The sequence below is a fragment of the Dromiciops gliroides genome, chromosome 1 (genome assembly GCF_019393635.1).
Source record: "Dromiciops gliroides isolate mDroGli1 chromosome 1, mDroGli1.pri, whole genome shotgun sequence".
Taxonomy (NCBI): Eukaryota; Metazoa; Chordata; class Mammalia; order Microbiotheria; family Microbiotheriidae; genus Dromiciops; species Dromiciops gliroides.
In genome coordinates this window covers 644,939,825-644,953,526 of record NC_057861.1, presented here as the reverse complement: position 1 = coordinate 644,953,526, position 13,702 = coordinate 644,939,825, and the positions used below count along the sequence as shown (strand labels likewise).

The 13,702-nt window shown below is 37.1% G+C and overlaps 1 protein-coding gene across 1 annotated transcript in view; it reads left to right on the top strand.

Moving 5' to 3' along the window:
* The window catches only part of PTPRD (protein tyrosine phosphatase receptor type D), a 2,680,207-nt gene that overhangs the window by 1,820,837 nt on the left and 845,668 nt on the right, over positions 1–13,702 (top strand).

Here is a 13,702-nt window from a genome sequence, read left to right as displayed (position 1 = left end):
TATAAGGGAATGAATAAAATTATAACACATGAATTGGATTTCAGATGTTGGACATCCCTCTTATATATGAATGAGATTTAGGGAGATGAAGTAACTTATGTAAAATGTAAGCAAGTTTATTGAAGGTACAAAATTATATATATTGATCTCCAAGGTAACATGGAGATGATTAAATTCAATTTCCTCATTTTATAGACAAAGATCTATAGCCAAGAAAGGTGAAATAACATGCCAGTAGTTTTTTTTTAAGAGTGTTGAAAATTATAATTTGAAGATCTCTTATCTGAATAGACATTTTAATTTTATATATAAGCTACCCCCACCTGTGTAATATTGGACAAGTCATTTAAATTCCCTGAGTCTCAGTTTCCTAATCTGTAAAATTAGGAGAATGTGTTAGAAATCCTTTGAGGTCTTTTCCATCTCTCTCTCTCTCTCTCTCTCTCTCTCTCTCTCTCTCTCTCTCTATTTTATATATATATATATATATATATATATATATATATACATATATATACATATATATACATATATATATTATCCTGTGATCTGTAGGTCCTTATTATTTACCACTGATTCAGGCCCCAGAAGGAACAAAAGCCTAGATTCCTTTCTGTTCAGTTACTCTCCTTAACCTTAAGGCCAAACCAGTCTTCTTTAAGCTGCCACCACTGTAACTGGGATAAATTGAATTAATTGAGAGTAATGAAAAGGGGGTTACATGTGCAATGAGTTCGGTATGTAAAGGCAGGAAGGAAAGGAAAGTTCTATCTGAGTATAGTCACTTGAAAGGGCAGATTTGCCAAATAGAATTGGAAGAAAGTTACTTATAGGAGTTCTTACTATGGGGAGGAATTATTCCTCCCAGGAAGGAGTGTGTCTTTTCAGGTGCTATAAATCTTCAATTAAGCCCAGTTTACCCAAATGCTAGTTATAGCTTTGGCATAATGGACTACATAGTAAAGGATCTAGCTTTGGGAAACTGTATTACAAAAAAAGTAGGCTTTTCCCCCATTAAGCCATTTTCATTGGGCCATTGTCTCAGTCATAAAATACAGAAATCTTTGTAACATGTTTCACTATACTCCTCCCGAAAATGGAACTATTATCTCCTCAAACTCACATAAATACATTCCTTTTATGAAAAAAAGAAACAAATAAACCAGTAATAGCTAGCATAATACTAGCTAGCATATATAGATGTTTTTGTGTATATTCTTTAAAGTTTGCAAAACACTTTATAAATATCACATTTTATCTTCTCAACAACACAGAAAAATAGGTCTTATTATTATCCCCATTTTAAATGTGAAGAAACTGAGACAGACACAGATTAAATTATATGTAAAGTGTCACACAATTAGTATGTATCAGGGGTTAGATTTGTACTCTTGAACTCTGTTCTTCCTTAACTCTATGTCTAGTGCCCTATTTACTTTGGGGGGGAGTTTACATAAAAGAATAAATGCATACTTTCCCTAGTTCTCCAAGAGATGAATTTGTGCATTAAAGCATCCTTGGACCTTTGTCTTCCTTTAAGGAATAAGATGCATTGTCAGATTGAGAGAAGCTGTTATGCATACTCTTCAGGACCATGGTCAGCAGCACCATCAATCCTCTGGTATATGTATATTCACGCTTAAGTCGCCCAAGTGAAGGGGTAGGTAGTCCTGGGCTAAATGACAAACTGTTCTAAGGAGACTAATTAACTAAGAAATGTCTTTCACATATTTAGATGAACTACCTATGGTGTACTCTGGTTGAATCTAAAACAGTCTTTTTCCATAATGAAAATCCTTGAAGAATATGTTTGAAATCCTCATTTCAGCCCAGGGCTACACTTAAATGAATCCATTACAAGGAAGGAAATTTCCTGGTAGTGTGGGATTCCAAGTTATATTTAAAATAATCTACCAAGCCCTACTTTGGCAGGTCAAGGGATTGATGAGAAAAAAATAAAAGTTATTTAAGAGAAATACTGAAAACTCTTACACCCCCCAGATTTGTCTTCAACTGCTTAAGTATATTTCTGTGTAGCAAGGTATAGATTTCAAAATGGATTTCCACTTACTTGAGGAGAAGAATTCAGACCAAAATGAAAGATCATTTTCTTTTTTGAAATACTAGTTCGTACTCTCTACCATTAAAGAAAAATCATAGAATCTTAGAGCAAGAAAGGACTTAATGATTACCAAAGTCAATTTTTCACTTTATAGATGTGGAAACTGAGACCCAGAGAAGGGCCAAGATCACACAAGTTTATGGTATAGTAGGTGTGCTATAGTGTCCAGAGTGTTGAATTTAGAGTCAAAGAACCTAATTTTGTGTCTGTTATTTATTGCTGGTATGAACTAGTTATTTCATAACTTTGAACCTCAATGTCCTTATTTGTCTAATGAGGTGATTGGAGTCTTGGTGCAAGAAGACACATGATAAAGTATGCCTCCTTTTATGATATCAGTAAATAAGTGAGGGACTATACATATAGGATGTTACACATACTATGTGATTTCTGGTTGGTTGATTTTACTTTGTTTCTAGTTGTTCTTTAATATAGGCAAAGGTTTAACAGTTGGTTGGTGGGGGTGCAGCTAGGTGGCATAGTAGATAGAGCACTCACCCTGGAGTCAGGAGGACCTGAGTTCAAATCCAGCCTCAGACACTTGACACTAGCCATGTGACCCTGAGCACGTCACTTAACCCTCATTCACACACACACACACACACACACACACACCAATGGTTGGTGATAGGAACAATGTGGAAGAGAGCTGTATTCTGCAAATAATTTTAATGTAAAAGCAAAAGTCATCAAAATTTTTCCTTAAAGAGTATTGAAATATGACAAAATAAGAGAATTAATTTAGATTCTCACACTAAAGTCCCTTCCAGCTACAAATCCTGTTATCAGACAATTTCAGTATAGCAGATAACTAGCTAGTATTTACTGTTTACTTGCACCAAAGTGCCTAGCACCTTGTTCTAGGTGGTGCACGTTTAACTTAACATGGACTTTGTCTTCTAAGACCTTACACACAAAAATGAAAAAGGGGCAGAAGTGTAGCCCTCTGTAATCTTAAATGTCCATGTATCTGTCATCCCTACAACCACTACCAACAATAGATGGACTAGTTATTTCTTCCCTGTAGGGAGCTCCCTATGAAGAAGTTCCTCTACCAATGGAGTACCAACAGCTTCTCTGCAATTTGTAGTCCTATTTAATTAAGACACTAGTTAAGTGGCTTGTTGGGGGGGGGAGGGTCACACCTCTAGTCTATCAAAAGCAAGACTTGAATGGAAAGTGTACCTGACTTTGATACCAATTCTCTAACTATTCCCTCAAGCTCTAGGAGTTTATGCATGTATCTGTACCTACACACATACACACACACACACACACACACACACACAAAAACAGATACATAACTATATATTGCATACAGATACATACATATATATACAGACATGCATACATATTTACACACAACTATATACATGCATACATATATACACTTACTTTTTTAATTTTTAAATTTTATTTGTGACATATAATTGTATTTTATACATATATCAAACATAGATATAATATACATATATGACAAATAATTGTATTTTATACATATATCAAACATAGATATAATATACATATATGACAAATAACTACACACTGATAAATGTAACACCATAAACATGTACTGGGCATCACCTATGTACAGAACATTGTGTTAAGATGGGGAAGGGCTAATACAAAGTTTAAGCAAATTGATCTCTGCCCTCAAGGAGGTTACAGTCTAATAAAGAGCAAGATAGAATTAAAAATAACTATAATATGTAATATTTCTAAGATAAATGCATTAGACAGGTAAAAAGCAGAAGACTCTATAAGGGTTAAGGAGCAATGGCATTACCTATATCAGGGAGGAGAGATTCAGGAAGCCTTTTCTGCATGAGATAGCATTTAAATTAAGCTCTAAAGGCTGGGTAGGAATTCAACAGGTAAAGAGAACAGACAGAAACATGAAAGGAATTCACTAGCTGTGCTGGTTTGTCTGGCTGCAATATGGATGAGATGAATTGTGTGGGATAAGTGCATATTATATTCATAAAACTGTCCCAGAAGTCAGGAGATTTGAATTCTAGCCCCAGCCTTATCAATAACATACATCATAACCTTAAGCATTTAACTTCTTTTGGCTTCTGTTTTCTCATCTTGTTGGGTAGCTGATCTCTAAATTTCTCTCTAGCTATCAATTTTAAATGTTGTGGGTTTTTTTAAGACAGAAGTATAAAGATAAAGCAATTCTTTACTAATTTGGGATGTTAAGCCAAAACTTTGAACATGAAAAGGGGTGAATTAAATGTGAAACACTAAATGTTAGTCACTTTCCATTTTTGTTCCTTTTTTGGATACAGGATGGAGTATTGTCATGTTTTGCAGTATGCTTGTCTTAGAATGCCTCTACTGTCAGCTGAGAGAAACTCATCCCCATTGTTCATCTCATTTCTTTGAAACCTAAAAGGGGCCTCTTCAGTAAATAGAGTATTGTTATCATTACTTTCATAAACCAAACTTTAGGATCACAAGAGAATGCAATACCTTACCAACAACTTTTGTTACATGATATTACTATATAAAATTTATTTTCTCCAAATTTTCAATAGGCTTTAAAGTGCTATAAAAACATGAACAATTTAATATTATTCCTACCATTTTATATCAGGCAAAGCAGTAAAATTGCTTTGGCAATTTCAATACATCAACATTTGGTATACTAATTAATGACTAGTGTTACATAATATAACCATCTTTGTAGTATAGAAATAATTTGATCGCAAAGTAGTTGACCTAATTATTTCAATGCAGTGGGCGAAAGCTGGATTTTGAGTTGAGGGTCTTGGTTTGAATCCTAGCACTGCCATTTACCAGTCTGTGCAACTACTGTTATAACTACATTACTGTCAATAGAGCTTTGTATAGGGGAGGGGAAAATATGGTGCTTTCTCCCTGAGCTGGCCTAGAGACAAACATCTTGTCTCCTTGGGATTCTCTACTTACCTGTACCATGCAGTGAGAATGACTTGGCCCCAATCCCAGTGCCTCATCACTCAAGTGTTCCTTTCCTAGGTCTACCTTCTCATTCTCAACCCAATATTTAAAAGAGTATAGGCAGGGGGCAGCTAGGTGGTGCAGTGGATAAAGCACCAACCCTGGATGCAGGAGTACCTGAGTTCAAATGCGGCCTCAGATACTTGACACGTACTAGCTGTGTGACCCTGGGCAAGTCACTTAACCCCCATTGCCCTGCAAAAAAGCCCGCAAAAAACAAAAAAAGAATATAGGCAGGTCTTCCTGGAGGATGAATCTTTCAACAACCAAAATATTGTTTGCTTTACTCTTTGTCCCATGACACTCTGAGCTACCACTTTCCCTACACACACACACACACACACACACACAAGCACTATTCTGTCTGACATTGCCGCTGTGTCACCTCCAACCTCCCAGCCCCCTTGCAGCTGACCCCAAGTGAACAAAGTTCTGATTCTTCTTCTCTGTGTCCTCGGGCAAGTCATTTTATTTGCCATGAACTCAGTTTCCTTAGCTTAAATAATTAAATGAAATGGTGAGGCTAGATCAGGGATTCTTAGCTTCAATGTATCATAGAACGCCTTTGGCAATCTGGTGACACTTATGTACCCTTTGGGTACTGTAAATGAACCCCATTAAATTTATCACAATACAATCTTTTAAATACATAAAATAAAATACCTAAGATTATAAAACCAATGAAAATACAGCTATGAAATATACTTTATTTATCTATTTATTTTTTGCAGAGCCATGAGGGTTAAGTGACTTGCCCAGGGTCACATAGCTAGTAAGTGTCAAGTGTCTGAGGTTGGATTTGAACTCAGGACCTCCTGAATCCAGCGCCTGTGTTTTATCCACTGCGCCACCTAGCTGCCCTGAAATATACTTTAAAAGATAAGTTTATGAGCTGGAGAGATGGTCTCTAAGGTCCTCTGTAACTCAGGCAGATCATTGTGTGGCAAATGTGTTGAGAGTCAAAGACAAAGAATCAACCATGAAACAAGGGATATGGTGGCCACTTTGCAAAGAAAATAGGCCAGTTGCCCTTTGTACATACTTCACACAGAAACCATTTTGGGGTCTGTAGCCATACATGCAGTCATGAATTTGGAGACTTAATTCAAATACTCTTGGGGATCTGCAAAAATAGATGCACTAATCAAATAGCATTACTCCTCAGTACTTCACATTATACAATCAAAAGATGTAAGGAAAGTATGGAAAATACACACTTTCCACCTTACTTCTAATTCCAGACACATTTGTTGAATTTATTTTTTCCAAATATCACTTCAATCAATTTAGTGGGAGAAGAGGTATTATTGACCATATTATTTACAGAAAATGACACTGGATCAAGATCCTTGCTGATTTGTTTTGCCTAAATTTGTATCTTAATTATGTAATTCATTTTAAAATATAGCAGCCTCTGAAAGAGTAATTACTCTAGGATTAAACAAAGCTTTTATTTAATTATACCAAGTCATAGAAAGGTCTGTTCTCCTTGAATTGTATTATTTAGAGACTTTGGAAGTCTCAGTCCATGCATATGCCTTATGAGGGACCTGGCAACTATTGTTTCTTCTAGGAGAATTACCAAATGCATTCTCTGTATGTATTTAATACTTTCCCCTTTATACATCTTTGGGAGGGAGGAGAAATGCTTTTCACTATTACTTAAACATCTTGCTCCTGACCTGTCAGAAACATGCAGCCTGTGTGGCACTGGGCTAACCAGTGTTTGTTATGATGCCCTGGGTCGATCTCTGAAAGGCTGGGGCTTGTCAGCTCTGATCGGCTTACTTGATAAGGGTAAACTTTTCAGGAACTCCAATTGTGAACCATCAGATTTTCCCCTTGCTGAAAGTCACTGTTTCTTAACCTCCTAAGTGCTAAAGACTCCACTGAGAAAGAGAATTGGTGCCACTCAGGCTAGCCTGCAAGAGAATGGCTGCCCAGAATTGAGATGGCTTCAGAGACCAAGGTGAGCATATAGTAACCAGAGCAATAATCAACATACCTTTCTTTTAAGTAGGGTCTTTGCTCCAGAGAATCCTAAGTATACTCACACAGAGCAGCCCATTTGGACCTGAAACCTTCCCTGAAAGAAGCCAAGGCCTTTTATATTTGAAGGCCTGCCTCGGTTGGGAAATTAGCCACAGAGTGCTCCTTAAGATCAGTTCAAGGAATTCATCATGATTCTGGGCATAAATGAAATGATAGATATAAGCCACCATGAGATATTTACACAGCACTGAGACACTTTAAATCACCTGTGTTGTTTTCATTGTTGTCATTTTTCATTCATCTACACATACCAACTAGGCCTGCCACATCACTTAGAATGTTAGGCCCCATTTTTTTCTCATAAATAATCACACACAGACCCAGGTCATGCTTATTTTACTCTGAAGCCCTTGGGGATCCAAGAAAATAATTTGCTGAATGACAAGGAACTGCAAAAAACATATGAGTCTGATAATGAGGTGAGAAAATAGTAAATTAGATATAACTGTCTTCAAAAGAAAAAAATGGTCATGAGAAAGAAAGTCAGACAAAATCTTTTGAGCTTCTTTTTGCCTAGAATGTTTCATGAAACCCCCCTACCCACTCCTATAACTGTTCAGTAGAGAAGAGGCTCTCTCAAAGTTTTCTACAAACTCCCTAAGTTTTAAGGACAATTGTTATTTGTCCTTCATTCTCTTTATTGTTTTTTTTCTGTTTTGTTTGTTTGTTTTTTGTGGGGCAATGAGGGTTAAGTGACTTGTCCAAGGTCACATAGCTAGTAAGTGTCAAGTGTATGAGGCCAGATTTGAACTCAGGTCCTCCTGAATCCAGAGCTAGTGCTTTATCCACTATACCATCTAGCTGCCCTCTGTCCTTCATTCTCAAAGAAAACCAATGACATCAAGAAGGTGATGTCTTGGCTTGCATGTGAACTGGATTTAAGTGAGGTAGAGCTGTGCAAAGTCAACAACCTCACTCTCTCCTCTGGAGTCATCTGGGTCCAGTGGCAAGATATAGATTGGGAAGATTGGAGATGGCCCCAGGTGCAGTGAGAGACCTTAGCCTCTTTAAGCTAAGGATTTTGCCAGGGCTGAATTTGCTTGAGGAAATGCCCATTCATTGATTAAGACTAGGTACAAAATGAAGCACAAAATGGCCTTTTACATAGTCAAAAGAAAATCTATCTGGGAGTGGAAGATCTTCAGGGTTTTTGGCCAGAACAGAAACAATTGCTACTTATACATACTACAAGCCATCAAAACCCAAAGAATGACCAAGTGAAGCTTGGGCTGGGGCCTATTGTTGGCCAATCAATGAGAGCCAAAGTGATCTGGGTTTAAGGCATGGTCAAATATCCCTATTTGAATCCCAATGGGCTTTATCAAAGCCTGGTTTTCTAATGCTGTATTTTAAGAAATCATAAATGAAATTCCATTGGGCAAATTAAAGAGCAGGATTGTCTTGCTATAGTAGGGTACAATTGAGATTAGATCACAAAAAATCTTATAGTGGACCTAGTGAGTACAGCTCTCACTTTTCTTTAGTTCTATTCACATGAATAGCAGAAGAGTTAAATTGTGAAAGTAATTTAGCAGGGTAGAGGTTAGGTAAGGTATGACAGTTGAAAGGAAAAGGCAGAAAGTGATTCATGAGCAAAACTGAATTTAGAGTTTATGTTAAAGGGGTAAGATAGGGAACAGGAAAGAAGGTAGTAAATACAGGTGTGACAAAGGACCTAAGTGGTCAAGGAAATATAAGCAGTAGTAAGAAAAAATAAAGAGGGTTAGAAATCAGTAAGACTTAAAAGGAAAGGGGCAGCTAGGTGGTGCAGTGGATAAAGCACAGACCCTGAATTCAGGAGGACCTGAGTTCAAATGTGGCCTTAGACATTTGACACTTACTATCAATGTGACCCTGGGCAAGTCACTTAACCCCCATTGCCTCATCAAAAAGAAAAGACTTAGAAGGAAAAAAATGATTAATAAAAATATTATGATCAAACTATAAGCAATCAGTCAGGAGTATAAAAAGGAAATAATAGCCAGTGCTAGACAAGAGGAAAGAGAAACATTATCATGAGGAAGAAAATAGATCTCAGTACAAAAAAATAGGAGTAATAAAGGAAGAAGCTAAAAATAAAAGAATGTTTATTAATTGTGAAATAAGTGTTCCAAGGAGCATATTGGAAGGAGTGGGTAGAACTGAAGGGGGAAATTTAAGAGTTGAATTGAAGTGGAAAAGAGCAAGTATTCAGTCATTTGGGGATGGGGTACAAGGGTCAATTCTTCCACTGCTAGGTGGGGGTGAGAGGAACTTCAGAATCATTGAACCAGGGAGAATATAAGAGGAGGGAATGTGCTCATGCATGAGAATTATATATAAGCATCCATAATTAGGGAGAGTTTGGCAGGCAGAAACAATACAAAGTTGTTCTTCAAGGTCCAAACTGATGTCAAGCACTGGTCTTGTATCTCCTGTGACCCTAGGAAACCAAACTAACATCAGGAAGGGACAGGAAATGTCTTCTCCTTCAGGATCTTGGTAAAAAGGCAGAATGTGGAAGGTATAAGGTGGAACCTGCTGGAGAAGGTCCTGGGCACAGAATAAGAAGTTTAGCAAATAAGAGGAAATTGTGACAACTTTAGGAAAATTAAGATTGAGTCTTTGAGAGAAAGGGAATCATTATTGTCAATCCCTAATCCCCGTAAACATCAATCCCTACCCTTTGGACTTCACATGGGCTGTTGTTTTCCATCTCTTGGCTGCATTTATTGTGTACCGCGTGTTATAGTTACTTGGCTTGATTGGATTTTATCTTCATACTAAATAGTAAACTCTCTGTGAGTATTGACCAAGCATTTCTCTTCTTATTCCAATTTTGCCGCTCCCTCAGCAACTAGCCTAGGATTTCCCATGCAGTAGGTGTTAAATGAATGTTTGTGAAATGAGGGAATGAACACTATCATGCTTATTTATTAAGTTTTCACGTTCAAGAGGAACTTCCTAGTCCTGGTCATGAGCTGTCATCACCTCTAGCTGTGTGTTTACTTTGAACTTGCCAGGACTTTTCTTTGAAGGGGATTATTCCAGGCTGACAACTGGGAGCTGCCCTGCCTCTCTTCAGGAGGAGAGAAGAGCTGTTTATTTGACCAGATGAGAGAAATGTGCACAGAGACAGACTGAGCGGGTGTCACTGCGTCCCAGAGCACCCAAAGTAGGATACAGAATAACAGCTGTTGGCTACAGTGAACAGATCTGAGGATTTTAGTTTAATAAATTCGTTCTTTTTTATTAGGGAAAGTGGAGCCTGGCTTCATCCTATCCTTCTGCTATCCCTCCCACCCATATTATAGGAGAAGCCAATTTTTTTGACCATGGCTAGATATCTGTGATGAATGGCCTAGACATATCAAGTAGCCAGAAACTCAAGAATGAGCAGTTTTGGCTATCCAATATAGAGAATTCATGAATACATGTTGTTTGTTACTTGCTGTGTCATGCCCAGGGCTGAAAGAGACATTTAAAGTTATATGATTTCATTCCTTTAATTTACAGGTGAGGAAACTGAGTCCCTAAAAGGTTAATTGACTTGCCCAAGGTCACCACAAATAGAAGCAGAGCTAGGATGTGAGCTCTGGTCCAGATGTTATTTCATGAATTTAGAAACAGAACCAAGAAGAACAATATTGTTCCCTCCTTATTCCTGTTGCCTAGTTTTCCTTCCATTGGAAAATGACCAGAAAAAATATGAGAAAAGCCCTTTTTTGTTCATTGTTTCTTCTTTCTCTTGTACCTCACCACTATTATCCTAATCTCACTTGCTACTCAATTTGTTTCTTTACTATAAAGAGCATTGTCCTACAGCTTCAGTATCTGTTCACAACATCATCAACAAGATAGGTAGCATTTATATATGGCGCTTTAAAGTTTTTAAAGAACATTCTACACATTATCTCATTTTATCCTCACAACAATCCTGGGAGTAGGTGCTATTATTATAACCCATTTTTCTGATAAGCAAACTGAGACAGGCAGAAGATAAATTTTTTATACAGGGTCACAGAATTAGTGTTTGTGGTAGGATTTGAATACTGAGATGAGAGTCTCTCTACCTAATCCTATTCCTAAAAGGAGATGTGTGTTTCAAAAGGCTCTCAGTATTTGAACCACTTCTCTGCATTTTGCAAAACTTGGGCTGCCATACACTGGACACAGTTTAACTTTCTGTCTCCTCCTCCTTAATTTCTGACACTTTCCTTCTTATTCCTTTTTTTCCTCATTATCTGGTCCACAGACTTTCTTGGATAAACTGCATCACCTTTCTTTCTTCACCAAGCTCAAGGAATTACTCACTAGGCCCAGAAAAACTATATTTTGAGACCTAAAAAAATCTGAGTGTTATTACTGAGGCACTATCAGGAACACTTGGAGAAACATGGAGAAAAGGAATAAATGCCTACCACGACTATATATGGTATGGTCAATAACCTGGTTTTAAAAAGAAAAGTGTTGATGGGACAGTCTGTGGGTATCTAGAGAGGCAAGTGGTAATTACTAAAGAGTTAGCATAGCTTCATTAAAGACATGATATCCCTTCCATTTCTTTCTTTCCTTTTTTAAGAGCAACGAGGGTTAAATGATTTGCCCAGGGTCACACAGCTAGTTAAATGACAAGTGTCTGAGGCTGGATTTGAACTCTGGTCCTCCTGAATCCAGGGCCAGTGATTTATCCACTGCACCACCTAGCTGCCCCTATGGCTTTCGTTTCTGACAGGGTGACTAGACTCTTAGATCAGAGGATTGCTAAAAGGACCACATTCCTAAATGTTTGCAATGCATTTTGCAAAGTCATTCATGTCATGCTTTTGCACAGGACTGAAACAATAAGATCTGGGCCACAGTATACTTATGTGGACTTGAATCTGATTGTTTGACTGCATGCTCGATGATTAGTATCAAACTGCTATTGAGTTCTCTAGTTGAGTGCCCCAAGGAGCTTCCTTATTCACATGTTGTTCAACCTTTTTGCCAATGAATGCTATAAAAGAATAAGTGTGATATGCTTATCAAATTGAAAGATGGCAAAAATCTGGGAGGGTTAGTTAACACATTGGATAATTAGAGTAAGAATCCCCAAGGACTGGGACATTCTAGGGCAGTACCCCCAAAATTGTGTGTACTAGATCATCTATTGGAATTTGTATCTATTGGAATATTGGAATGGGTAAAGAAACTATTAAGAAGTAAACAGAGGGCAGCTAGATGGCGCAGTGGATAGAGCACCAGCCCTGGAGTCAGGAGTACCTGAGTTCAAATCCGGCCTCAGACACTTAACACTCACTAGCTGTGTGAAGCAAGTCACTTAACCCCAATTGCCTCACTTAAAAAAAAAAAAAAAAAAAAAAAGAAGAAGTACACAGAGATTTAACTCACTTGTGGCTGCTGTCTATCTTTGCTGCCCTCTTTTCCCAAGGTTGCACCTAATGTAGGTTGAGATAGACAGGCAGTCACACATGTGGTTGTTTGGAAGTCATTCCCTACCTAGCCTAGTATACTGCAGTCCTCCCATCCTCTCTCTCTCTCCCTGAAGCAGTAGCACACATTTTCTCTGGCTCCTGGCCCTAGTATTGTTTGGAAATGAACCATAAGTAACATGGCACAATCAATGATGAACTTCCATTCAAAGCTATGTATATTTGGGAGGTACCTTGCTCAGCTATTATAGCTATGAAAACCAAAGATCCACATAAACTGAACAAGACCTCTTTGTCATAGAGAATTAAGCCTTAATTTTGAGAAATAATGAATATTAAAATATAATACTCTCTCTAAAGAATATAATATAATATATAATACTCTCTCTAAAGAATATAATATTATGAGTGAAAAAGTATAACATCATTTTTAAAAGTATTTTTTCTTATATTAATTTATATCTGTATATGTTTCATAATGTATGTACACAATTAACAAATTAATATCATGGTTTGGGATCTGTGCTCAAATTTTCTAATTGATAGTGATTCACAGGCAAAGAAGTTTGGAGGTCACTGGTTTCCAAAACTATAGAACGTAAAGGTGAAGAAGTTCTATAGGAATATAAATAGATAGATATGTAGACAGACAGATATATACATATATATACATATACATATATATATATATAAAATACACAATAGGCATTTAAAAGTGTTTTTTTATTCATTCCCAAAAGACAGAATTAAGGGTAGTAAGTGAATCTTTATTTCAGTGAATCAGATTTCAACACAAGAAGAGGAAAAGCTTCCTCACAACTAGAGATGTCCTAAAATGAAATCACTTAAGTAGTAGTATTTTAGGAAGTCCTGTATTTCCCTCACTAGAAGTTTTTAATCAAAGGCTGCATAACAGATTATCATGAATATCAGAGAAGAGTTTTCTCCTCAGGCAGAGGGAAGACTATGGAATTACACCCTCCTTTGAGATTCTTTGCCCCTCTTGTCATCTTTGCCTCAATATTTGTTCAATTTCTGTTTCCAATCAACTAATTATTAATCATTTACTCAGGATCTACTATGTGCCAGGCATTGTGCTAAGCATTGGTGAAACAAAAAGAGACAAAAG